The sequence below is a fragment of the Triticum urartu genome, chromosome 5A, assembly GCF_056163025.1.
Source record: "Triticum urartu cultivar PI428250 chromosome 5A, HENAU_Tu73, whole genome shotgun sequence".
Lineage (NCBI taxonomy): Eukaryota > Viridiplantae > Streptophyta > Magnoliopsida > Poales > Poaceae > Triticum > Triticum urartu.
Window position 1 is genome coordinate 80,190,412 of NC_141877.1, and position 27,337 is coordinate 80,217,748.

Genomic DNA, 27,337 nt, shown 5'->3' on the forward strand with positions numbered 1-27,337 from the left:
TCGTATACCAAGCTAACCGGAATTTCTTGTCTGTCTAGTCCCTGAGGTCCGACCCGGGCCATATGATTCAGATCAAGTCCGGTATATCGCGTTTTCACCATGGCCCAGGCTTCTCGTGCACCTTCTCGACATGCTGATGCCTTCCATAGCTCAAAACAAAGGCGAGCTCCTCCATAATTTCTGGAGGATAATTAGATGGCCATAAAGCCTTCGCCATGTTCTTCAAGGCTTTTCGGGGTCGCTCGTGCACTTTGGATAGCTCTTGAAGCAGGTCACCTTGAAATCCAGACACTTCCCCCTTGGGTCGCCCGGTTAACAAACCTACAGGAACAATCTCATAAAACATTCCATCAGGGGACTATATGAAAGTAAGGTTAAAAGACATACTAAGTATGCCACCTTTCAACTTTCTGTTTTCCTTGAGGGCATCCGACAATTGGGCCCATACGTCCTTCAGTTCTTCGGCTTGCTTGATGTTTGCATCCTGTAGCTTGTTCTTCTCATCCCTGGTCCATGTCAATATACGTCGACCAGCGGCTTCTTGCCTTTCATCATGTTGTTTGTCCGCTTGCGCATCCTTTAATATCTCCGCCAACTGATCTAGCGATCCTGCTGCTGCAAACAAAATAGTGCATATTTAAAAATCATTGTTGGCGCAGAATCGTATTTGCCGGACACTAATTGGCCTTACCATCCGGTGCCTTCTTGGACTTCTCCAATTCGGCGGTGACAGCAGTTAGCTTGGTCCGACATTCTTCAAGATCCTTGGATAGCATGTTGTTTTTCTCCGCGAGTACCTGATAATATGACGATCCTTAAATCAGTTGGGTCAAACTGCTTCAAGTCTCGGGGGCTACCGGCACATGATTATTGGATCTACATAAAGCTCTTACCCGCATATCCTTTGAAAGCTGGTGTGCGGCTCCGGCAAGTCCATCCCGAGCAGCTCGGATATATGCATCCGCAGAGTTGAGGTCATAGAACACCTCTCCGGTGAAACTTGGGTTGCGCATGGCCTCTTTCTGCTGCCGATGATTCATCGCACTCTCCACTTCAGAATTGGTGACGGATACATCATCTGAATCCTCTTGGAGATGACAGTCTGGCATTTTACCTGTATCAACCCTAGTCCTTACGGCAGGGTCCGGGGCCGGATTGGTCGATGCATGGCCGGTGAGGTCCTCGGATATAGTCCGTCGTATGCTCAGCAGAAAATGTCACAATTCGGTCCACCCACCGAGTGCCTGGTAAAAGCTATACCTTTTCGGTGAAGGCGGGGGCTCGGTACTATCACCGTTCGCCCTTATTTTCAAAGACCCGCCCTACGCGGGCGTCACTGTAACGCCCTCGATGCGGCTATATCTCCCACGTGTCGAAGCACGACTTAGAGGCATAACCGCATTGAAAGCAATGTCGCAAGTGAGGTAATCTTCGCAAACAACCCATGTAATACAATAAGGGAAAAGAAACATAGTTGGCTTACAATGGCCACTTCACACAAATACATGAATAAAGCATTACATCATCCAAATACAATCAGGGCCCGACTACGGAGCCAAAATAAAAGAAGACTACCCCAAATGCGACACGGTCCCCGATCGACCCCAACTGGGCTCCACTACTGATCAACTAGAACGAAGCAACACAAAGGACAAGATCTTCATCGAGCTCCTCCTTGAGCTCGGTTGCGTCATCTGCACAGTTCAACGGCACCTGCAAACTGGTTTTGGAAGTATCTGTGAGCCACGGGGACTCAGCAATCTCGCACCGTCGTGATCAAGACTATTTAAGCTTATAGGTAGGGTAAAAGGTATGAGGTGGAGCTGCAGCAAGCGACTAGCATATATGGTGGCTAAACATACGCAAATGAGAGCGAGAAGAGAAGGCAAAGCACGATCGAGAAACTATGATCAAGAAGTGATCCTAGAACAACCTACGTCAAGCATAACTCCAACACCGTGTTCACTTCCCGGACTCCACCGGAAAGAGACCATCACGGCTACACACGCGGTTGATGCATTTTAATTAAGTTAAGGTCCAAGTTATCTACAACCGGACATTAACAAATTCCCATCTGCCCATAACCGCGGGCACGGCTTTCGAAAGTTCAAATCCCTGTAGGGGAGTCCCAACTTAGCCCATCACAAGCTCTCACGGTCAACGAAGGATATACCTTCTCCCGAGACATTCCGATCAGACTCGGCATCCCGGTTCTACAAGACATTTCGACAAGTTAAAACAAATCCAGCAACACCGTCGGAATGTGCCGAAAATCCCGATAGGAGCTGCACATATATCGTTCTCACGGCACACTCAGATGAGACTAGCTACGAGTAAAACCAACCCTCAAGTTTCCCCGAGGTGGCCCCGCAGGCAGCTTGGTTCAGACCAATACTTAGAGAAGCACTGGCCCGGGGGGGTTAAAATAAGGATGACCCTTGAGTCTGCAGAACCCAAGGGAAGGTGGTAGGTTGTTAGTGCAAAAGGTAAAACCAAGGTTGGGCATTGCTGGAGGAGTTTTATTCAAGGCGACTGTCAAGGGGTTCCCATTATTACCCAACCGCGTAAGGAACGCAAAATCCGGGAACATAACACCGATATGACGGAAACTAGGGCGGCAAGAGTGGAACAAAACACCAGGCATAAGGCCGAGCCTTCTACCCTTTACCAAGTATATAGATGCATTAGTTAAATAAGAGATATTGTGATATCCCAACAAGTAAACATGTTCCAACAAGGAACAACATCTCCATGTTCCAACAAGGAACAAACTTCAATCTTCACCTGCAACTAACAACGCTATAAGAGGGGCTGAGCAAAGCGGTAACATAGCCAATCAACGGTTTGCTAGGACAAGGTGGGTTAGAGGCTTGGTTCAACAATATAGGAGGCATAATAAGAAAGTGGTAGGTATCGCAGCATAGGCATAGCAAAAGAGCGAGCATCTAGCAAAGCAAAGATAGTAGTGATTTCGAGGGTATGATCATCTTGCCTGAAATCCCGTAAGGAAGAAGAACGAGTCCATGAAGAAGATAAACAGACGTAGTCGAACGAGTCCTCACAATCATGACGTTCACGCAACCAACCCGAAGAAGCAACACCAGAAAGAAGCACACAACATAGTAAACAACCAACACATGAACATGATATGATATGCGGGATGCGGTATGCGATGCATATGCATGATTTGACAAGGAAATAAAGAACCTGTACTCAACTTGGAAATCCAAGTGTGCCATTGGAAAGGTGAGGTGAAATCGCTTGAAAACGATATAAAGAACGCCGGAATCGGAGTCACGGTTTGGAAATGGCAAGCAATTCAAATATGGCACCGGTCTGCGATATACAGCAAGTAGCCATCTAAATGCAACAAGATGAACATGCTACAGCACCCAAACATGGCAACAAAATACATGGCAGGATCCATTCATGATGCTTGACAAAATATGAACACTGAGCTACGGCCAATTCATCCATTAACAGGTTCAAACAAGCATGGCAAAAATGCATTTGATAAACAGATTTCAGACTTAGTGAAATTAACACTTGTCTGGAATTTCAGATCAGGTAACACACTTTGGAGCATGAAAACTATATGCTACAGGACCTGAACATGGCAAAGTAAAGCATGGCATGGAGCTACTCAAAGATCTTAACAAAAGTCCCTTAGTGACCTTGGGCCAAAAGGGATCAGAAAATACATTTGCAAGCATGTGAACATGGCAAAAACATAATCAGATCTCAGACTTAGTGAAAAACTGGAGCATGCAAATCAGATATCAAGTAGGCATGCTTACGAGCTCGATGCACTCACTACAGAGCATGTCATGACAATCTACGCATACACCCATCAAGAAAACACATTATACAAGCTAGACATGGCAAGAACAATAACATAGCATGCACGGATCAACTACAACATCCTCGGCAAAATCGCTAACAAGTAGACAATCTGCCCAGATTCACGAAATAACAAAAGTAGAGCTCGATTGACTCAAGCTAGGGTGCTCCATAATTGCAAACAAAGACATGGATGGATAGAGCGCTACACGATTAACAAAACATCCTTACTGATCATCCTCAAAAGAGGCACGGATCACTAATAAACAACATGAACATATGGCATATTGAAATAAACAGATCAAGGACTTAGTGGAAATGCTAAGTCCCTGAAATCAGCATTAACGAATGCTCCACTTTGCAAGCTTGTGCTAGTCACCACACACATCAAAAAAATACAAGGATTGCACCTCTGGAAAGATGGCAAAACATATAACAAAACACATGTAGAGCTCAGGGGCATATCATGCACACAATAAACATGGCAAAAATGACAAATATCTAATTGGAGCAGCAGATCTGACAATTATCTCAAATAGCACTCTTCCAACAGCATTTCGGGCATCAAGATGAACTCAAATGAAAATGATTCAATGATATGAAATGATGTACTCTCTGAGTCGAACATTTTGATATGCTATATGCCCAAAACGGAGCTACGGATGCAAAGTTATGACATGATGAACATGGCCAACCGCGTAAGGAACGCAAAATCCGGGAAAATAACACCGATATGACGGAAACTAGGGCGGCAAGAGTGGAACAAAACACCAGGCATAAGGCCGAGCCTTCCACCCTTTACAAAGTATATAGATGCATTAGTTAAATAAGACATATTGTGATATCCCAAAAAGTAAACATGTTCCAACAAGGAACAACATCTCCATGTTCCAACAAAGAACAAACTTCAATCTTCACCTGCAACTAACAACGCTATAAGAGGGGCTGAGCAAAGCGGTAACATAGCCAATCAATGGTTTGCTAGGACAAGGTGGGTTAGAGGCTTGGTTCAACAATATAGGAGGCATAATAAGAAAGTGGTAGGTATCGCAGCATAGGCCTAGCAAAAGAGCGAGCATCTAGCAAAGCAAAGATAGTAGTGATTTCGAGGGTATGATCATCTTGCCTGAAATCCCGTAAGGAATAAGAACGAGTCCATGAAGAAGATAAACGGACGTAGTCGAACGGGTCCTCACAATCACGACGTTCACGCAACCAACCCGAAGAAGCAACACCAGAAAGAAGCACACAACATAGTAAACAACCAACACATGAACATGATATGATATGCGGGATGCGATATGCGATGCATATGCACGATTTGACAAGGAAATAAAGAACCTGTACTCAACTTGGAAATCCAAGTGTGCCATTGGAAGGTGAGGTGAAATCGCTTGAAAACGATATAAAGAACGCCGGAATCGGAGTCACGGTTTGGAAATGGCAAGCAATTCAAATATGGCACCGGTCTGCGATATACAGCAAGTAGCCATCTAAATGCAACAAGATGAACATGCTACAGCACCCAAACATGGCAACAAAATACATGGCAGGGATCCATTCATGGTGCTTGACAAAATATGAACACTGAGCTACGGCCAATTCATCCATTAACAGGTTCAAACAAGCATGGCAAAAATGCATTTGATAAACAGATTTCAGACTTAGTGAAATTAACACTTGTCTGGAATTTCAGATTAGGTAACACACTTTGGAGCATTAAAACTATATGCTACAGGACCTGAACATGGCAAAGTAAAGCATGGCATGGAGCTACTCAAAGAGCTTAACAAAAGTACCTTAGTGACATTGGGCCAAAAGGGATCAGAAAATACATTTGCAAGCATGTGAACATGGCAAAAACATAATCAGATCTCAGACTTAGTGAAAAACTGGAGCATGCAAATCAGATATCAAGTAGGCATGTTTACGAGCTCGATGCACTCACTACAGAGCATGTCATGACAATCTAAGCATACACCCATCAAGAAAACACATTATACAAGCTAGACATGGCAAGAACAATAACATAGCATGCACGGATCAACTACAACATCCTCGGCAAAATCGCTAACAAGTAGACAATCTGCCCAGATTCACGAAATGACAAAAGTAGAGCTCGATTGACTCAAGCTAGGGTGCTCCATAATTGCAAACAAAGACATGGATGGATAGAGCGCTACACGATTAACAAAACATCCTTACTGATCATCCTCAAAAGAGGCACGGATCACTAGTAAACAACATGAACATATGGCATATTGAAATAAACAGATCAAGGACTTAGTGGAAATGCTAAGTCCCTGAAATCAGCATTAACGAATGCTCCACTTTCCAAGCTTGTGCTAGTCACCACACACATCAAAAAAATACAAGGATTGCACCTCTGGAAAGATGGCAAAACATATAACAAAACACATGTAGAGCTCAGGGGCATATCATGCACACAATAAACATGGCAAAAATGACAAATATCTAATTGGAGCAGCAGATCTGACAATTATCTCAAATAGCACTCTTCCAACAGCATTTCGGGCATCAAGATGAACTCAAATGAAAATGATGCAATGATATGAAATGATGTACTCTCTGAGTCGAACATTTTGATATGCTATATGCCCAAAACGGAGCTACGGATGCAAAGTTACGACATGATGAACATGGCCATATGAAACTAGGAATCTCGGGGACTTAGTAGAAATTTAGACCTCCGAGATGTCAACCCGGGACGGTACGGTGCGGGATGAGGAGATCCGAGATGGAGGACGACGTTTGGATGCGGGAATGGGTGGATCTCATCCATCCTCACCCGATCCGGCCGGAATTGGATCGCCGGCGAGCTGCGGCGATTCCAGCGATGGCCGGCGACGTGGAAGACGGCGGCGCGACGAGGAGGAGGCGGGGCCGAGCGGGGCGGAGACGTTCGGCCCGGCGGCGGAGCTCGGCGAGCGAGCTCATGGCGGCGCTGTGCGGAGGCCGAGGCCGGACGGCGTGGTTGACGGCGAACGAGCGGCGAAGGCGCGGTGGCCGGTGTAAGATGGCGGCGGCGGCGGCCTCGGGCAGGAGGCGGGGTCGCGGCAGGGCGGCGCCGATGACCGGCGCGAGCGGTAGAGCGACTCGGGCGAGCGGACGAACGAGCTCGGGCGGCGGGCATGGCTGGGAGGACGGCCGGAGCGGTTGCGCAGCTCCGGCGAGGTCACGCCGGCGAGGCGGCGCCGGTGGACGTCGGCGGCGAGCAGCAACGCTGCGCGGGGCAACGGACGGCGGGATCCGGGCTCCCACGGGCTCGGGAGGGCCCTAGATGGGCCTGCAGGGCCAGCGGCGACGGTGGGAGGCGCGGCCGGCTGAGGTGGCGCACGCTGATTGGGTGAAGGCGACGGCGAGGCTGACGTGTCGGGCGCTGATTCGCCGGAGTGAGGTGGCCGGTGGACGCGTCCGGCGCGGACGGACATGTCCGGCGGCGCGGAGGGAGGAGGTTAGGGTTTCAACAGCGAAAATGAAGGGGGGGCACCTATATATAGGTAGAGGGAGCTAGGAGTGTCCAAATGAGGTGTGGTTTGTGGCCACGCGATCGTGATCGAACGCTCTTGATGATAGAAGGGGTTTCGGTGGGTTTTGGGCCAAATTGGAAGGGTGTTGGGCTGCAACACACACGAGGCCTTTTCGGTCCCTCGGTTAACCGTTGGAGCGTCAAACGGAGTCGAAATGGTACGAAACATGACAGGCGATCTACCGGTAGTAAACCAAGGCCGCTTGGCAAGTCTCGGTCCAATCCGAAAATGTTTAATCCCCACACATGAAAAGAAGGTAGAAAGGGACACTGGGTGACATAGGAGCGCCGGATTGCAAAACGGACAACGGGGAAAAAGCTCGGATGCAAGAGACGAACATGTATGCAAATGAAATGCACATGATGGCATGTTATGCAATGCAAGACACGCAAACAATGACAAGGCAACAACAGCGAATAACTGGACGACACCTGGCACATCGGTCTCGGGGCGTTACAACACTCCACCACTACGAGAGGATCTCGTCCCAAGATCTAGAATGGCACCGGAGGGACAACGGAAGAGAAAGAGGAGAGGTAAAACTAAGTTGCTTCTTTGACAAACGAGTGAAAACAAAGAACCTTGAGAGGTTAAGCCACTTCGAGAGAATAGTACAACGGAGATGAACGAAGTTGAAAGCACTCCGTTAAGAAAGAAGAACAAGAAAGAACCGATACGGGTAGCACTTCGGTTGAAAAGGGATGAAGCCTTGATAAAATGAAAGAGCTTGAGCAAAAGGGACACAATGCTCCGGATAAATGGGATAAGCGAGGAAAAGAATATGGACTTGACAAGACCAGAAGATGGGTTGAAGAGAGCAACATCACAATGGCTCTGGAACAAAAGTAAGAATGGAATGGAATGAACGAAGGGAAACAAGATCTTGAGGGAGCACGCTTACAACAAATGCTAGAACGGAGTTGTTGGAACAACAACAACGAAAAGAATAATCTTGATATGGTCTTATGGAATCCATCTCAAATTATGAGGTGACAACCTGCCACTCACGGGAAAAAGAATTGGATTGGTATGACCAAGGAGACGAGAAAGATTATTTCACCGGGAGGATAGATGAAGAACTTGGCTCATTTATGAACACCATAGATAGCAACAATCCTTAGGGAAGGCTTAAGGTGAAATATAACCCCAGATAACTTCAAAGAAGAGATTGATGGATTTATTATATCTCATTCTTAACAACATGTGAATCATGAAGCATGAACTCAAATTATCAAGAATGACATAATACCACCTCCAATGATATGGAAGAAAGAATTGCACTCCGGATTGCAATATGAAGAAACTTAAGCTCCTTAGAAAAGAATCTTGATGAACGCTTCGGGAAGGAATTAAATCCTTGATGAACCATCATGTAGAACCTCCATGAAGAACTCCGTTAAACAAAAGAATGATCAAACGGAAAGAAAGAGAAGTTGAAAACACAAGGTGAAACCTTGTAAAGATTTAGATAGATCTCCGTGATAACATAATTGCGAGAGCTTGGAACTCCAGAAAAGAAAGATGAGCACTTGAAACCAAGAATATGTATGATGAGCCACTCCGGAATAAGGAATTGAATCAACTCGATGAAACAAGAATAAGAATTACATTATGCTTATCCTTCACCAATTCAAATTGATGACAACCAATGGAATTGGCATACTACTTATTCTCGTAGAAAGGATTAAGATAGATAATGCGCAAACTTGAAGAGGCCTTTGATGATCCCCCGGTAGGATTTGAAAGAACGGAAGTATGATAACGTAAGAAGGGGAATCTTGAACAAGCCACCGTAAGAATTGAAAATGAACGAAGAAAAGATAAAGAAACACCGGAAAGAATTAGCAAATGAACTAAGAAGCTTGAGGGGATTTAGATACATCAAAACAAAGAGATCAAGAACTGATTGGAGGATATTTGATTGATGCACCGGTAAGATTTGGAGAATGTGAGCTGCCAGCTGAAATGAATAATATTTGAAAAGATGGCCTTCGGAGGAAAGAAATGGAAAACAACTCAAGAAATGATTCGGATGGGTGAAAAGAATTCTCACGATCAAAACAATTATGAGAGGATGGTCTCAAATTAGAACCACGAATCTCTGAGAGAACGGATAAGATATAGAGGTAAAACTCTTCTTCGGTCTTCAAAATTCCGAGAATGACGACGAGAAACACCACCATGAATTATTTAGACACTCCGGAATAATCAAAACGAAGAGGTTGATCCAATGATGAAAAGCATTCGACAGATATTGGAGAAAAAACATGAGACTGATGATAATTCATTCTTACGTCAAACTTTAAAAGATTTGAGGATAGCTCCGGTAAAAAATGGAAGAGTCAGGTAAGATCCTATGAAAAGACATGTGGGTTAGGGCCCACTCAAAAGTAACACCGTTGAATGATTTAGAAGATAGATTGCGCCGGTTGAAATAAATGGCTAGAATGAGATAACATCCTCGAAATATGTTTGAACGGAACTTGAATGGAAAGACGAGCCTTCCGAGATATCTTCAGCACTCCCGAACAAATGAATAGCGAGAAGTGAATTATTATGAGGTGCACCGGTATGAGAATGTATTTGAAACGAGGAAAAAGGAATATGAGATCAACAAAGCTTGAATTGGTTCCACCGGAGAACAAAGAGAACGGAGAATGACGAACTAGTAGAACATCTTCATGGAAACCACTGGGTAAGAGCATAGACGGAAAAGGAATGAAGAGGCCTCGCATCAATAAGATGGATAGTGATTAAGAAATCTGGGTCCTTGAAGAAAAAGGGTGGGTGGGTGGGAAAACAAAGACAACTAGGAACGGATGAAGCATACACCGTTGAGAAGAACTGATACTTGATCTTGCGGATGTTGCAATGACCGGATCCACTTGGAGAGAAGCACACCGGTGAAAAGGATTGATTAGACCATCTTGATGATCAAGAAGGATTAGTATTCACATCGGAATATGAGAACACCGCTTAGAGAAGGTATGGAATCAACATTTGTCTCTGAAGCAACTCGGATACCACAACTCAAAACAAAAACAAAGGGTTGGCTTGCAGAATAAGCCGGAACAAACATATGATAGAGATTTCGTCCGAAGTTTTCGTGGTGGGGCCTACACGGGCTCGATCGTACAGCACCATCATGTACAAGGCAGTACACATGACATACGAAGCATCCCCGAGTCGGCATAGCCAAGGACTCTTTAAGACACAACGAGACCACTATAGAACCAACCGTGAATAGGCGGACCACTAGACGTCGAACCCCAATTTCATATCATACATTTGTGGGAAAGATATTCTAAGAGCTACTTGAATTCCCACTTATAAACTCCCGAAATTTTCCCGGTTATGCAATCAGGTGTTGGGGATACAGGGGAAGCATAATATCTCACCCAAAACTAGCAAATCCTACATCCAGCTGTATCCATCCTTCAACACATAACCAAGAAACCTTCGGAAATCATCTACCTCAACCTTCGAAAAAGCATCCGTTAAACAAGTTATGGCAATACTCCCGAACTCCCGCCCCAGTACTGGGTGGCGTCGAGGTTATCTCACCAACAACTGCATAAAAGAGATTTTCGATGTCGGCGAACTAAACTCAGGTATTCCAGAACTGCAACGATAAAATTGTGACGAAAACACCTCGGAGCTCAACTCCCCGGGACACTGCCACAACCCCTAAATGTCAGGAGGCACCAAGAACAATGTTCTCGTCACAAATCGATCGGAACGATTCCAAGATACCCGCATGATCCTAAATTTTTTTAGTGATATTTGAGAAGAGAAGAGTCAAAACTCTACGTCAGGATGCCTCACCAGAGCGATGAAGGGACTGGGGAGTAAAAAGAATTCCTAAACTCTCCGATATATAACTCCTAAACGACTCAAAGCATTTTTCTAGACTCAACAACGGCAGCTAATTCGATCAAGCAGTGGGGGCTCGTAAGGTCAGGGAAGGCTCTGATTACCAACTTGTAACGCCCTCGATGCGGCTATATCTCCCACGTGTCGAAGCACGACTTAGAGGCATAACTGCATTGAAAGCAATGTCGCAAGTGAGGTAATCTTCGCAAACAACCCATGTAATACAATAAGGGAAAAGAAACATAGTTGGCTTACAATCGCCAGTTCACACAAATACATGAATAAAGCATTACATCATCCAAATACAATCAGGGCCTGACTACGGAGCCAAAATAAAAGAAGACTACCCCAAATGCGACACGGTCCCCGATCGACCCCAACTAGGCTCCACTACTGATCAACTAGAATGAAGCAACACAAAGGACAAGATCTTCATTGAGCTCCTCCTTGAGCTTGGTTGCGTCATCTGCACAGTTCAACGGCACCTGCAAACTGGTTTTGGAAGTATCTGTGAGCCACGGGGACTCAGCAATCTCGCACCCTCGCGATCAAGACTATTTAAGCTTATAGGTAGGGTAAAAGGTATGAGGTGGAGTTGCAGCAAGCGACTAGCATATATGGTGGCTAAACATACGCAAATGAGAGCGAGAAGAGAAGGCAAAGCACGATCGAGAAACTATGATCAAGAAGTGATCCTAGAACAACCTACGTCAAGCATAACTCCAACACCGTGTTCACTTCCCGGACTCCACCGGAAAGAGACCATCACGGCTACACACGCGGTTGATGCATTTTAATTAAGTTAAGGTCCAAGTTATCTACAACCGGACATTAACAAATTCCCATCTGCCCATAACCGCGGGCACGGCTTTCGAAAGTTCAAATCCCTGCAGGGGAGTCCCAACTTAGCCCATCACAAGCTCTCACGGTCAACGAAGGATATACCTTCTCCCGAGACATTCCGATCAGACTCGGCATCCCGGTTCTACAAGACATTTCGACAAGTTAAAACAAATCCAGCAACACCGCCGAAATGTGCCGACAAATCCCGATAGGAGCTGCACATATCTCGTTCTCAGGGCACACTCAGATGAGACTAGCTACGAGTAAAACCAACCCTCAAGTTTCCCCGAGGTGGCCCCGCAGGCAGCTCGGTTCGGACCAACACTTAGAGAAGCACTGGCCCGGGGGGGTTAAAATAAGGATGACCCTTGAGTCTGCAGAACCCAAGGGAAGGTGGTAGGTTGTTAGTGCAAAAGGTAAAACCAAGGTTGGGCATTGCTGGAGGAGTTTTATTCAAGGCGACTGTCAAGGGGTTCCCATTATTACCCAACCGCGTAAGGAACGCAAAATCCGGGAACATAACACCGATATGACGGAAACTAGGGCGGCAAGAGTGGAACAAAACACCAGGCATAAGGCCGAGCCTTCCACCCTTTACCAAGTATATAGATGCATTAATTAAATAAGAGATATTGTGATATCCCAACGAGTAAACATGTTCCAACAAGGAACAACATCTCCATGTTCCAACAAGGAACAAACTTCAATCTTCACCTGCAACTAACAACGCTATAAGAGGGGCTAAGCAAAGCGGTAACATAGCCAATCAACGGTTTGCTAGGACAAGGTGGGTTAGAGGCTTGGTTCAACAATATAGGAGGCATAATAAGAAAGTGGTAGGTATCGCAGCATAGGCATAGCAAAAGAGCGAGCATCTAGCAAAGCAAAGATAGTAGTGATTTCGAGGGTATGATCATCTTGCCTGAAATCCCGTAAGGAAGAAGAACGAGTCCATGAAGAAGATAAATGGACGTAGTCGAACGGGTCCTCACAATCATGACGTTCACGCAACCAACCCGAAGAAGCAACACCAGAAAGAAGCACACAACATAGTAAACAACCAACACATGAACATGATATGATATGCGGTATGCGATGCATATGCATGATTTGACAAGGAAAGAAAGAACCTGTCCTCAACTTGGAAATCCAAGTGTGCCATTGGAAAGGTGAGGTGAAATCGCTTGAAAACGATATAAAGAACGCCGGAATCGGAGTCACGGTTTGGAAATGGCAAGCAATTCAAATATGGCTCCGGTCTGCGATATACAGCAAGTAGCCATCTAAATGCAACAAGATGAACATGCTACAACACCCAAACATGGAAAAAAATACATGGCAGGGATCCATTCATGATGCTTGACAAAATATGAACACTGAGCTACGGCCAATTCATCCATTAACAGGTTCAAACAAGCATGGCAAAAATGCATTTGATAAACAGATTTCAGACTTAGTGAAATTAACACTTGTCTGGAATTTCAGATCAGGTAACACACTTTGGAGCATTAAAATTATATGCTACAGGACCTGAACATGGCAAAGTAAAGCATGGCATGGAGCTACTCAAAGAGCTTAACAAAAGTCTCTTAGTGACCTTGGGCCAAAAGGGATCAGAAAATACATTTGCAAGCATGTGAACATGGCAAAAACATAATCAGATCTCAGACTTAGTGAAAAACTGGAGCATGCAAATCAGATATCAAGTAGGCATGTTTACGAGCTCGATGCACTCACTACAGAGCATGTCATGACAATCTAAGCATACACCCATCAAGAAAACACATTATACAAGCTAGACATGGCAAGAACAATAACATAGCATGCACAGATCAACTACAACATCCTCGGCAAAATCGCTAACAAGTAGACAATCTGCCCAGATTCACGAAATGACAAAAGTAAAACTCGATTGACTCAAGCTAGGGTGCTCCATAATTGCAAACAAAGACATGGATGGATAGAGCGCTACACGATTAACAAAACATCCTTACTGATCATCCTCAAAAGAGGCACGGATCACTAGTAAACAACATGAACATATGGCATATTGAAATAAACAGATCAAGGACTTAGTGGAAATGCTAAGTCCCTGAAATCAGCATTAACGAATGCTCCACTTTCCAAGCTTGTGCTAGTCACCACACACATCACAAAAATACAAGGATTGCACCTCTGGAAAGATGGCAAAACATATAACAAAACACATGTAGAGCTCAGGGGCATATCATGCACACAATAAACATGGCAAAAATGACAAATATCTAATTGGAGCAGCAGATCTGACAATTATCTCAAATAGCACTCTTCCAACAGCATTTCGGGCATCAAGATGAACTCAAATGAAAATGATTCAATGATATGAAATGATGTACTCTCTGAGTCGAACATTTTGATATGCTATATGCCCAAAACGGAGCTACAGATGCAAATTTACGACATGATGAACATGGCCATATGAAACTGGGAATCTCGGGGACTTAGTAGAAATTTAGACCTCCGAGAAGTCAACCCGGGACGGGACGGTGCGGGATGAGGAGATCCGAGATGGAGGACGACGTTTGGATGCGGGAATGGGTGGATCTCATCCATCCTCACCCGATCCGGCCGGAATTGGATCTCCGGCGAGCTGCGGCGGTTCTGGCGATGGCCGGCGACGTGGAAGACGGCGGCGCGACGAGGAGGAGGCGGGGCCGAGCGGGGCAGAGAGGTTTGGCCCGGCGGCGGAGCTCGGCGAGCGAGCTCGTGGCGGCGCAGTGCGGAGGCCGAGGCCGGACGGCGTGGTTGATGGCGAACGGGCGGCGAAGGCGCGGTGGCTGGTGTAAGATGGCGGCGGCGGCGGCCTCAGGCAGGAGGCGGGGTCGCGGCAGGGCGGCGCCAATGACCGGCGTGAGCGGTAGAGCGACTCGGGCGAGCGGAAGAACGAGCTCGGGCGGCGGGCATGGCTGGGAGGACGGCCGGAGCGGTTGCACAGCTCCGGCGAGATCACGCCGGCGAGGCGGCGCCGGTGGACGTCGGCGGCGAGCAGCAACGCTGCGCCGAGGCAACGGACGGAGGGATTCGGGCTCCCACAGGCTCGGGAGGGCCCTAGATGGGCCTGCAGGGCCAGCGGCGGCGGTGGGAGGCGCGGCCGGCTGAGGTGGCGCATGCTGATTGGGTGAAGGCGACGGCGAGGCTGACGTGTCGGGCGCTGATTCGCCAGAGTGAGGTGGCCGGTGGACGCGTCCGGCGCGGACGGACATGTCCGGCGGTGTGGAGGGAGGAGGTTAGGGTTTCAACAGCGAAAATGAAGGGGGAGGCACCTATATATAGGTAGAGGGAGCTAGGAGTGTCCAAATGAGGTGTGGTTTGTGGCCACGCGATCGTGATCGAACGCTCTAGATGATAGAAGGGGTTTCGGTGGGTTTTGGGACAAATTGGAAGGGTGTTGGGCTGCAACACACACGAGGCCTTTTCGGTCCCTCGGTTAACCATTGGAGCGTCAAACGGAGTCCAAATGGTACGAAACATGACAGGCGGTCTACCGGTAGTAAACCAAGGCCGCTTGGCAAGTCTCGGTCCAATCCGAAAATGTTTAATCCCCACACATGAAAAGAAGGTAGAAAGGGACACCGGGTGACATAGGAGCGCCGGATTGCAAAACGGACAACGGGGAAAAAGCTCGGATGCAAGAGACGAACATGTATGCAAATGAAATGCACATGATGGCATGTTATGCAATGCAAGACACGCAAACAATGACAAGGCAACAACAGCGAATAACTGGACGACACCGGGCACATCGGTCTCGGGGCACGCCGGATTGAATTGCACTCCGGATTGCAATATGAAGAAACTTAAGCTCCTTAGAAAAGAATCTTGATGAACGCTTCGAGAAGGAATTAAATCCTTGATGAACCATCATGTAGAACCTCCATGAAGAACTCCGTTAAACAAAAGAATGATCAAACGGAAAGAAAGAGAAGTTGAAAACACAAGGTGAAACCTTGTAAAGATTTAGATAGATCTCCGTGATAACATAATTACGAGAGCTTGGAACTCCAGAAAAGAAAGATGAGCACTTGAAACCAAGAATATGTATGATGAGCCACTCCGGAATAAGGAATTGAATCAACTCGATGAAACAAGAATAAGAATTACATTATGCTTATCCTTCACCAATTCAAATTGATGACAACCAATGGAATTGGCATACTACTTATTCTCGTAGAAAGGATTAAGATAGATAATGCGCAAACTTGAAGAGGCCTTTGATGATCCCCCGGTAGGATTTGAAAGAACGGAAGTATGATAGCGTAAGAAGGGGAATCTTGAACAAGCCACCGTAAGAATTGAAAATGAACGAAGAAAAGATAAAGAAACACCGGAAAGAATTAGCAAATGAACTAAGAAGCTTGAGGGGATTTAGATACATCAAAACAAAGAGATCAAGAACTGATTGGAGGATATTTGATTGATGCACCGGTAAGATTTGGAGAATGTGAGCTGCCAGCTGAAATGAATAATATTTGAAAAGATGGCCTTCGGAGGAAAGAAATGGAAAACAACTCAAGAAATGATTCGGATGGGTGAAAAGAATTCTCACGATCAAAACAATTATGAGAGGATGGTCTCAAATTAGAACCACGAATCTCTGAGAGAACGGATAAGATATAGAGGTAAAACTCTTCTTCGGTCTTCAAAATTCCGAGAATGACGACGAGAAACACCACCATGAATTATTTAGACACTCCGGAATAATCAAAACGAAGAGGTTGATCCAATGATGAAAAGCATTCGACAGATATTGGAGAAAAAACATGAGACTGATGATAATTCATTCTTACGTCAAACTTTAAAAGATTTGAGGATAGCTCCGGTAAAAAATGGAAGAGTCAGGTAAGATCCTATGAAAAGACCTGTGGGTTAGGGCCCACTCAAAAGTAACACCGTTGAATGATTTAGAAGATAGATTGCGCCGGTTGAAATAAATGGCTAGAATGAGATAACATCCTCGAAATATGTTTGAACGGAACTTGAATGGAAAGACGAGCCTTCCGAGATATCTTCAGCACTCCCGAACAAATGAATAGCGAGAAGTGAATTATTATGAGGTGCACCGGTATGAGAATGTATTTGAAACGAGGAAAAAGGAATATGAGATCAACAAAGCTTGAATTGGTTCCACCGGAGAACAAAGAGAACGGAGAATGACGAACTAGTAGAACATCTTCATGGAAACCACTGGGTAAGAGCATAGACGGAAAAGGAATGAAGAGGCCTCGCATCAATAAGATGGATAGTGATTAAGAAATCTGGGTCCTTGAAGAAAAAGGGTGGGTGGGTGGGAAAACAAAGACAACTAGGAACGGATGAAGCATACACCGTTGAGAAGAACTGATACTTGATCTTGCGGATGTTGCAATGACCGGATCCACTTGGAGAGAAGCACACCGGTGAAAAGGATTGATTAGACCATCTTGATGATCAAGAAGGATTAGTATTCACATCGGAATATGAGAACACCGCTTAGAGAAGGTATGGAATCAACATTTGTCTCTGAAGCAACTCGGATACCACAACTCAAAACAAAAACAAAGGGTTGGCTTGCAGAATAAGCCGGAACAAACATATGATAGAGATTTCGTCCGAAGTTTTCGTGGTGGGGCCTACACGGGCTCGATCGTACAGCACCATCATGTACAAGGCAGTACACATGACATACGAAGCATCCCCGAGTCGGCATAGCCAAGGACTCTTTAAGACACAACGAGACCACTATAGAACCAACCGTGAATAGGCGGACCACTAGACGTCGAACCCCAATTTCATATCATACATTTGTGGGAAAGATATTCTAAGAGCTACTTGAATTCCCACTTATAAACTCCCGAAATTTTCCCGGTTATGCAATCAGGTGTTGGGGATACAGGGGAAGCATAATATCTCACCCAAAACTAGCAAATCCTACATCCAGCTGTATCCATCCTTCAACACATAACCAAGAAACCTTCGGAAATCATCTACCTCAACCTTCGAAAAAGCATCCGTTAAACAAGTTATGGCAATACTCCCGAACTCCCGCCCCAGTACTGGGTGGCGTCGAGGTTATCTCACCAACAACTGCATAAAAGAGATTTTCGATGTCGGCGAACTAAACTCAGGTATTCCAGAACTGCAACGATAAAATTGTGACGAAAACACCTCGGAGCTCAACTCCCCGGGACACTGCCACAACCCCTAAATGTCAGGAGGCACCAAGAACAATGTTCTCGTCACAAATCGATCGGAACGATTCCAAGATACCCGCATGATCCTAAATTTTTTTAGTGATATTTGAGAAGAGAAGAGTCAAAACTCTACGTCAGGATGCCTCACCAGAGCGATGAAGGGACTGGGGAGTAAAAAGAATTCCTAAACTCTCCGATATATAACTCCTAAACGACTCAAAGCATTTTTCTAGACTCAACAACGGCAGCTAATTCGATCAAGCAGTGGGGGCTCGTAAGGTCAGGGAAGGCTCTGATTACCAACTTGTAACGCCCTCGATGCGGCTATATCTCCCACGTGTCGAAGCACGACTTAGAGGCATAACTGCATTGAAAGCAATGTCGCAAGTGAGGTAATCTTCGCAAACAACCCATGTAATACAATAAGGGAAAAGAAACATAGTTGGCTTACAATCGCCAGTTCACACAAATACATGAATAAAGCATTACATCATCCAAATACAATCAGGGCCTGACTACGGAGCCAAAATAAAAGAAGACTACCCCAAATGCGACACGGTCCCCGATCGACCCCAACTAGGCTCCACTACTGATCAACTAGAATGAAGCAACACAAAGGACAAGATCTTCATTGAGCTCCTCCTTGAGCTTGGTTGCGTCATCTGCACAGTTCAACGGCACCTGCAAACTGGTTTTGGAAGTATCTGTGAGCCACGGGGACTCAGCAATCTCGCACCCTCGCGATCAAGACTATTTAAGCTTATAGGTAGGGTAAAAGGTATGAGGTGGAGTTGCAGCAAGCGACTAGCATATATGGTGGCTAAACATACGCAAATGAGAGCGAGAAGAGAAGGCAAAGCACGATCGAGAAACTATGATCAAGAAGTGATCCTAGAACAACCTACGTCAAGCATAACTCCAACACCGTGTTCACTTCCCGGACTCCACCGGAAAGAGACCATCACGGCTACACACGCGGTTGATGCATTTTAATTAAGTTAAGGTCCAAGTTATCTACAACCGGACATTAACAAATTCCCATCTGCCCATAACCGCGGGCACGGCTTTCGAAAGTTCAAATCCCTGCAGGGGAGTCCCAACTTAGCCCATCACAAGCTCTCACGGTCAACGAAGGATATACCTTCTCCCGAGACATTCCGATCAGACTCGGCATCCCGGTTCTACAAGACATTTCGACAAGTTAAAACAAATCCAGCAACACCGCCGAAATGTGCCGACAAATCCCGATAGGAGCTGCACATATCTCGTTCTCAGGGCACACTCAGATGAGACTAGCTACGAGTAAAACCAACCCTCAAGTTTCCCCGAGGTGGCCCCGCAGGCAGCTCGGTTCGGACCAACACTTAGAGAAGCACTGGCCCGGGGGGGTTAAAATAAGGATGACCCTTGAGTCTGCAGAACCCAAGGGAAGGTGGTAGGTTGTTAGTGCAAAAGGTAAAACCAAGGTTGGGCATTGCTGGAGGAGTTTTATTCAAGGCGACTGTCAAGGGGTTCCCATTATTACCCAACCGCGTAAGGAACGCAAAATCCGGGAACATAACACCGATATGACGGAAACTAGGGCGGCAAGAGTGGAACAAAACACCAGGCATAAGGCCGAGCCTTCCACCCTTTACCAAGTATATAGATGCATTAATTAAATAAGAGATATTGTGATATCCCAACGAGTAAACATGTTCCAACAAGGAACAACATCTCCATGTTCCAACAAGGAACAAACTTCAATCTTCACCTGCAACTAACAACGCTATAAGAGGGGCTAAGCAAAGCGGTAACATAGCCAATCAACGGTTTGCTAGGACAAGGTGGGTTAGAGGCTTGGTTCAACAATATAGGAGGCATAATAAGAAAGTGGTAGGTATCGCAGCATAGGCATAGCAAAAGAGCGAGCATCTAGCAAAGCAAAGATAGTAGTGATTTCGAGGGTATGATCATCTTGCCTGAAATCCCGTAAGGAAGAAGAACGAGTCCATGAAGAAGATAAATGGACGTAGTCGAACGGGTCCTCACAATTCCGAGCCTTCCACCCTTTACCAAGTATATAGAGGTAAAACTCTTCTTCGGTCTTCAAAATTCCGAGAATGACGACGAGAAACACCACCATGAATTATTTAGACACTCCTGAATAATCAAAACGAAGAGGTTGATCCAACGATGAAAAGAATTCGACAGATATTGGAGAAAAAACATGAGACTGATGATAATTCATTCTTACGTCAAACTTTAAAAGATTTGAGGATAGCTCCGGTAAAAAATGGAAGAGTCGGGTAAGATCCTATGAAAAGACCTGTGGGTTAGGGCCCACTCAAAAGAAACACCGTTGAATGATTTAGAAGATAGATTGCGCCGGTTGAAATAAATGGCTAGAATGAGATAACATCCTCGAAATATGTTTGAACGGAACTTGAATGGAAAGACGAGCCTTCCGAGATATCTTCAGCACTCCCGAACAAATGAATAGCGAGAAGTGAATTATTATGAGGTGCACCGGTATGAGAATGCATTTGAAACGAGGAAAAAGGAATATGAGATCAACAAAGCTTGAATTGGTTCCACCGGAGAACAAAGAGAACGGAGAATGACGAGCTAGTAGAACATCTTCATGGAAACCACTGGGTAAGAGCATAGACGGAAAAGGAATGAAGAGGCCTCGCATCAATAAGATGGATAGTGATTAAGAAATCTGGGTCCTTGAAGAAAAAGGGTGGGTGGGTGGGAAAACAAAGACAACTAGGAACGGATGAAGCAAACACCGTTGAGAAGAACTGATACTTGATCTTGCGGATGTTGCAATGACCGGATCCACTTGGAGAGAAGCACACCGGTGAAAAGGATTGATTAGACCATCTTGATGATCAAGAAGGATTAGTATTCACATCGGAATATGAGAACACCGCTTAGAGAAGGTATGGAATCAACATTTGTCTCTGAAGCAACTCGGATACCACAACTCAAAACAAAAACAAAGGGTTGGCTTGCAGAATAAGCCGGAACAAACATATGATAAAGATTTTGTACGGCGGGATCCGGGCTCCCACGGGCTCAGGAGGGCCCTAGATGGGCTGCAGGGCCAGCGGCGGCGGTGGGAGGCGCGACCGGCTGAGGTGGCGCACGCTGATTGGGTGAAGGAGACGGCGAGGCTGACGTGTCGGGCGCTGATTCGCCGGAGTGAGGTGGTCGGTGGACGCGTCCGGTGCGGACGGACATGTCCGGCGGCGCGGAGGGAGGAGGTTAGGGTTTCAACCGCGAAAATGAAGGGGGAGGCACCTATATATAGGTAGAGGGAGCTAGGAGTGTCCAAATGAGGTGCGGTTTGCGGCCACGGGATCGTGATCGAACGCTCTAGATGATAGAAGGCGTTTAGGTGGGTTTTGGGCCAAATTGGAAGGGTGTTGGGCTGCAACACACACGAGGCCTTTTCAGTCCCTCAGTTAACCGTTGGAGCGTCAAACGGTGTCCAAATGGTACGAAACTTGACAGGCGGTCTACCGGTAGTAAACCAAGGCCGCTTGGCAAGCCTCGGTCCAATCCGGAAATGTTTAATCCCCACACATGAAAAGAAGGTAGAAAGGGACACCGGGTGACATAGGAGCGCCGGATTGCAAAACGGACAACGGGGAAAAAGCTCGGATGCAAGAGACGAACATGTATGCAAATGAAATGCACATGATGGCATGTTATGCAATGCAAGACACGCAAGCAATGACAAGGCAACAACAGCGAATAACTGGACGACACCTGGCACATCGGTCTTGGGGTGTTACAGTCACCTTCTTGGAAGACGCCTCTGATATAGCTCTGCGAGACGAGCGCCGCCCCTTCGGAGCACGAGACAGTGTGGTGGGTGAGGCGCGAGGGTAAAACTCTTTTGGAGGAGATGTATCCTAAGTACTTACCTGGGAGGAGGGGAGAAGACTGGGGTAATCGGCTATAATAGCCACTTCCGTACCGTCATAGCTCGCCTAATAGAAAATCCCCTCCTTGAGTTCTATAAATATATCCGGATCTTCTTCATATCTGGGATCCATGTCTCGAGCATGGTCCTCTGGCTACGGAGCGAGGCTGTATACCCCCTCGACGACATTTCTCCACTCCTGTTAAAAGTAGCCGAGTTAAAATCGGCTAGTATAACTCAGGAAAGAAATTAAGTGGGGTCACTAATAAAAAAACTCACCCGGTCGATGGGATTATACATGGAAAAGCCTTGCCGACATTTCAAGCGACTGAAGTCTTCCTTCTCCCCTTTGTAAAGGTCTGCTAAGATGGTGGCCAGAGCAGCAAAGTTGTCTGGACCCTGGCGTAGGCAACGGGATGCATCGTCCTCCCCGTTGTAATTCCACATAGGAAAGCCTCTGGATTGGAGTGGCTGAACGCATCGCGTTATTGAGATCGCCATTACCTCAATTATAGACAGCCCGGAGTGGGCAAGCACTCTGATTTTGCTTGCCAACCTCGCGACCTCCGCACTGTCTTCTTCCTCGAGGCTTCGGGGACGCCAGCTGGAGCTCTTCTTCAGAGGAGCACTGGTGAATTCGGGGGGACCGCGCCGGATTGGATCCGGAAGAACGACGTCTTCGATATAAAACAATTCCGAGGGCCACTCTTCGTATGCCTTCTTCGGAGTGCCAAATAGGTATCCTGTCCTGGCTATGCGCCATACTTCTGCACCGCCCACCTCGAATATAGATCCCTTCTAGGAGCGGGGGACGAGGCAGAAAAATTTCCGCCATAGCTCGAATGAGCCTCACAGCCTAAGAACAGCTCGCAAAGGGCAACGAAGCCGGCGATGTGTAGAATGGAGCCTGGCGTCAAATTGTGCAGTTGGAGGCCGTAATACTCTAGGAGACCTCTGAGGAATGGGTTGATAGGAAATCCTACGCCCCTCAGAAGGAAGGAAACGAATCACACCCGTTCCTCTTTAGAAGGATTAGGGAAATTCTCTGCCAGAGCTTCGCCATTGTAGGCAGTTAATGCAGCCCGAACGGAGACTAGATCCGCGGAAGGAAGATATCCCTGCGTGTGAAGTTTACTCAGATGGGCACAGGATACTGGGCAGCTTTCCCAGTCGCCTTTTTGATAGCCGTGGGGGCGTGAAGAAGAGCCTGGAGCGCCGGTCATGTTTGGACAAGTTTCAAATGGAGAGTTCTAAGGATTTTTCCCGTGGTGTGGAATGGCATCTGAGATCTAATCTCTTTAAATAGACGCCTTCCTTGCATGGTCGAGGGGTTATTTGTAAAAAAACACCTAGGCCGTTCGCCTTCATCTGACGCGCAGAAGCCGATGCGACGAAAACAAAGAATCAATAGAATATGTTATTTAATATATGCCGGACTATCGTCAAACCGAAGTGTAATGGAGAACCCACCTTGCAAAGCCGAAGACATAACGCCAAATACTACATTGTCATTTGAAGGAAAGTTCGGGGGGCTACTGAGGGAGTCCTAGAGTAGGGGGTCCTCGGATGGTCGGGCTATGTGACATGGGCCGAACTGATGGGCCGTGAAGGTACAAGATAGAAGGCTCTCCCCCGTGTCCGGATAGGACTCTCCGTTGCGTGGATAACAAGCTTGGCAGCCAGATGTGTGGTTCCCTTTCTCTGTAAACCGACTTTGTACAACTCCCCCTCTGGTGTCTATATAAACCGGAGGGGTTAGTCCGTAGAGATCATCACAAATCATACAGGCTAGACATCTAGGGTTTGGCCATTACGATCTCGAGGTAGATCAACTCTTGTAACCCCTATACTCATCAAAGTCAATCAAGCAGGAAGTATGGTATTACCTCCATTAAGAGGGCCGGAACCTGGGTAAACATTGTGTCCCCCGTCTCCTGTTACCTTCAATCCTCAAACGCACAGTTCGGGACCCCCTACCCAAGATCCGTCGGTTTTGACACCGACAGTGGGTGGGAGATAAAATTCCCTACTCTGAGCCCCCAGTTCAAGCTGGGCGTAGTTCGGAGGCGATACTTCCATGATGGCGAGCGATTGTATTAAATCCAGTGTTTCGTTTAAGAACGAGAGCTGCACATGCGTCTGAGGATCTGCGGAGCTAGGCTCGGCGATAAGCACTTGACCGAGCCCGAAGGACGCAGACCTCGAGAGTTTGGAGTTGTTGTCCAGAGGTGAGTCCGGCTTCTTGATGACGGGAAGAGTCCTGTTTGACTCCGGGTCCGCCGACGGCGTGGTCGCATCTGGGTCTCCGACTAGAAGCTCCGTGATGGGAGAGAGTCCGGTGGGGTTCACCCTCCCGTCTTCGGACGAAGTGGTCTGCCCCGGATCTAAGGCCGGGGCGGGCATGAGCGTCGACCCCTGGACGGGATCTTATAGTAGATCCGAAGGGCCTCCTTCGTGTGGGTGGGGAGCGGCGGCCAAGGCCGTGAACCCCTCGAAGATCAGGTCTCCTCGGATATCGACAATGTCGTATAAACTTCCATACCTTATTTGGTGACCAGGGGCGTAGCTGCCGACCTGCTCAAGGTGACTGGCCGAGTTGGCACATAGCACGAAGCCGCCAAACACAAAGAGTTGACCAAGGAGAAAGGTCTCCTCGGAAACAGCGTCGTCGTCGATGACGAGGTGAGCCATCGATTCTTTTGTCAACAACACAACAGAACTCTCAATGAAAACACCAATGTCGGTGTCAAAATCGGCAGATCTCGGATAGGGGGCCCCAAGTTATGTGTCTGAAGATCGATGGTAACAAGGGGCAATAGGGACACTATGTTTACCCAGGTTCGGGCCCTCTTAAAGCAGGTAAAACCCTACGTCCTGGTTGATTATATTCGGTGTGTGTATAAGGGTTACAAGAGTTGATCTACCTCGAGATCGTAATGGCTAAACCCTAGTTGTCTAGCCTATGAATCTTCTCCCCTTCTACGGACCTAACCCTTCGGTTTATATACACACCGGAGGGGCCTAGGGTTGTACAGAGTCGGTTTGCAGAGAAAGGAAATAGTACACCCGGACACCAACCTTGTTGTCCACACACATAGGAGTCCTACCCGGACACGGGGGATAATCTTCTGCTTTGTCTTCACGGCCCATCAGTCTGTCCCATATCGAATAGACCAGACACCCGAGGACCTCCTAATTCAGGACTCCCTCATCGGGTCCAGATGCCAGCCGTGCGACAGGCGACAGGCTGACATCTGGGTACGGGAGTGGCTGCCGGTACTGCTAGTGCCACCGTGCCAGGTGGACTGGGATGTGCAGGTTCTTGCGCACCCATGGCGGCCCACCGCGTCGATGAGCCGGTGGCAGTGGCGGGAGAGGAGGAGGCACGTGGCCTTGCCCTTGCCACTGAAGAAGCCCATGGCGCTGCCCAAGGGTTTGCCTATCGCTGGCAAGGGGGCAAGCTACACTAGATGTGGACGGGGGAGGGAAGTGGATGAGGCCGGCCCGCCACACGCTTGGATTAAAAAGGACGAGGACCAGTGGCTTCCACCCACTGCCAAGCGGGCCCCGAGGTAGGTTGCCGCATTTACTATGACCACGGGCGGTGGTTGAGCGGCCGACAGGTGGGGCCGCGGCAGACAGCGAGAGAACATGTGACGTGTCCGTTTTGTGTCAGTGTAGACGCAAACCAGGCGCAAATTTGGGCCTAAATGCATCCAGACAAACACCAAGCATACACGTTTTGGGTTTAGCTCCGCGCATTAGGTAGGCGCTTTGGCCCGTTTCGACCCAAACAGCCATGCGCGAACGATTTGGGTCGGCCGATTAGAGTTGCTCTTATAGCCACGTACTAGTGCACATGCATTAGTACATGTTGCAGGTGATTAGATAATACAGTAGCACCAACAGCCAGCTGGGCGTGATTAGATAATGCCATGTGAGATCGATGGATGGAACGACAGGTACGTGTAGCTACATGCATGTGAGATCGAGTCCATATCCATGAGTAAAGGCTGTTGCATGCATATGGCAGGAAACAGCCAACCAGCGTAAGTGCAGCTGCAGCGAGGAAAGCGCCTGGATAGATCCGGCACTCTTCGGTCTTCACGAAGCCGAAGACCACTCTTCGGCCAACAGTAAGCTGAAGCTACTATCTTCGGCTCAGTTGGTCATTCTTCGGTCAGCGGGAAGCTGAAGAGCTTATTTCGGTCAACGGGAGGCCGACAGATGCTGACGGGGTTATAATTTTGATTTTTATGCATTAAGATGTATAGTTTCTGAATTTGCTATAAAATTCATCACTTTCAAAAAAAAATTCTCCATACTTCCATGCGCAGCGCTCCGCGCGTCAGAAGCTCACGCCCGTCCGTCACCGGCAGCGCCAGCCGCCCCGCCCACACCTCCCCATAGACGACGTTCACCGCGCACGGCTGCGAGAAGAACATCGCGTCGGGCTCGCCGGCCGCGCGCGCCACCCGCCCTGCCCACGGCAGGTGCGAGTCGTACACGAGCACGCACACCGAGGTGGCCTTCTCCGACAGCAGGAGCTCGCGCAGCGTCTCGGACCCACGGCCACCAGCCAGGAGAAGTACTCGGCAGGGTCCGGGCACGAGGCGAAGCCGCCGGCGTCGAATCCGTCAGAGAAGGCGGCCACGCGGAAGAGCGCGTCGGGGGGCGGGGTGGAGGAGAGCACGTGGCGGGTGGAGACGAACGTGGTAGTGTTTCCTGGATCTTTCTTTCTTTCGGTGGATTTTATAGGCATGGAAACAGAGTGACGCGCAGGATTTCTCTTGGAGCAGGATGGTCGGATTTGTTGCTATGCTCCTGTCTGGTGGCGACTGAAGCAACGCGCAAGTTGTTCCCGCCCAGCCCCAGGGGAAAAGACGGAGTCAATCACTCGGAAATAGACCTGGCCATGGGCAGCCCGGCCCGGCCGGCCCGGCCCGACCCGACGCTGCTCCCGGGCCGGGCTCAGGCCTAGATTTTGAGCCCGGTGACTTGCCGGGCCAGGCCCGGGCCCGTCATTTTTACAGTTTTCTAAAGAGACCCGGCCCGAGGCCCGGCGGGCTTTTGCATGTACGGGCCGGACTTGGGCCCAAAAACTA

General features: G+C 47.6%; 1 pseudogene; it reads right to left on the minus strand.

The window, feature by feature from the left end:
* The window catches only part of LOC125506220 (UDP-glucosyltransferase UGT13248-like), a 72,850-nt pseudogene extending 45,739 nt beyond the window's left edge, over positions 1–27,111 (minus strand).
* Between the last annotated feature and the right edge of the window lie 226 nt (positions 27,112–27,337).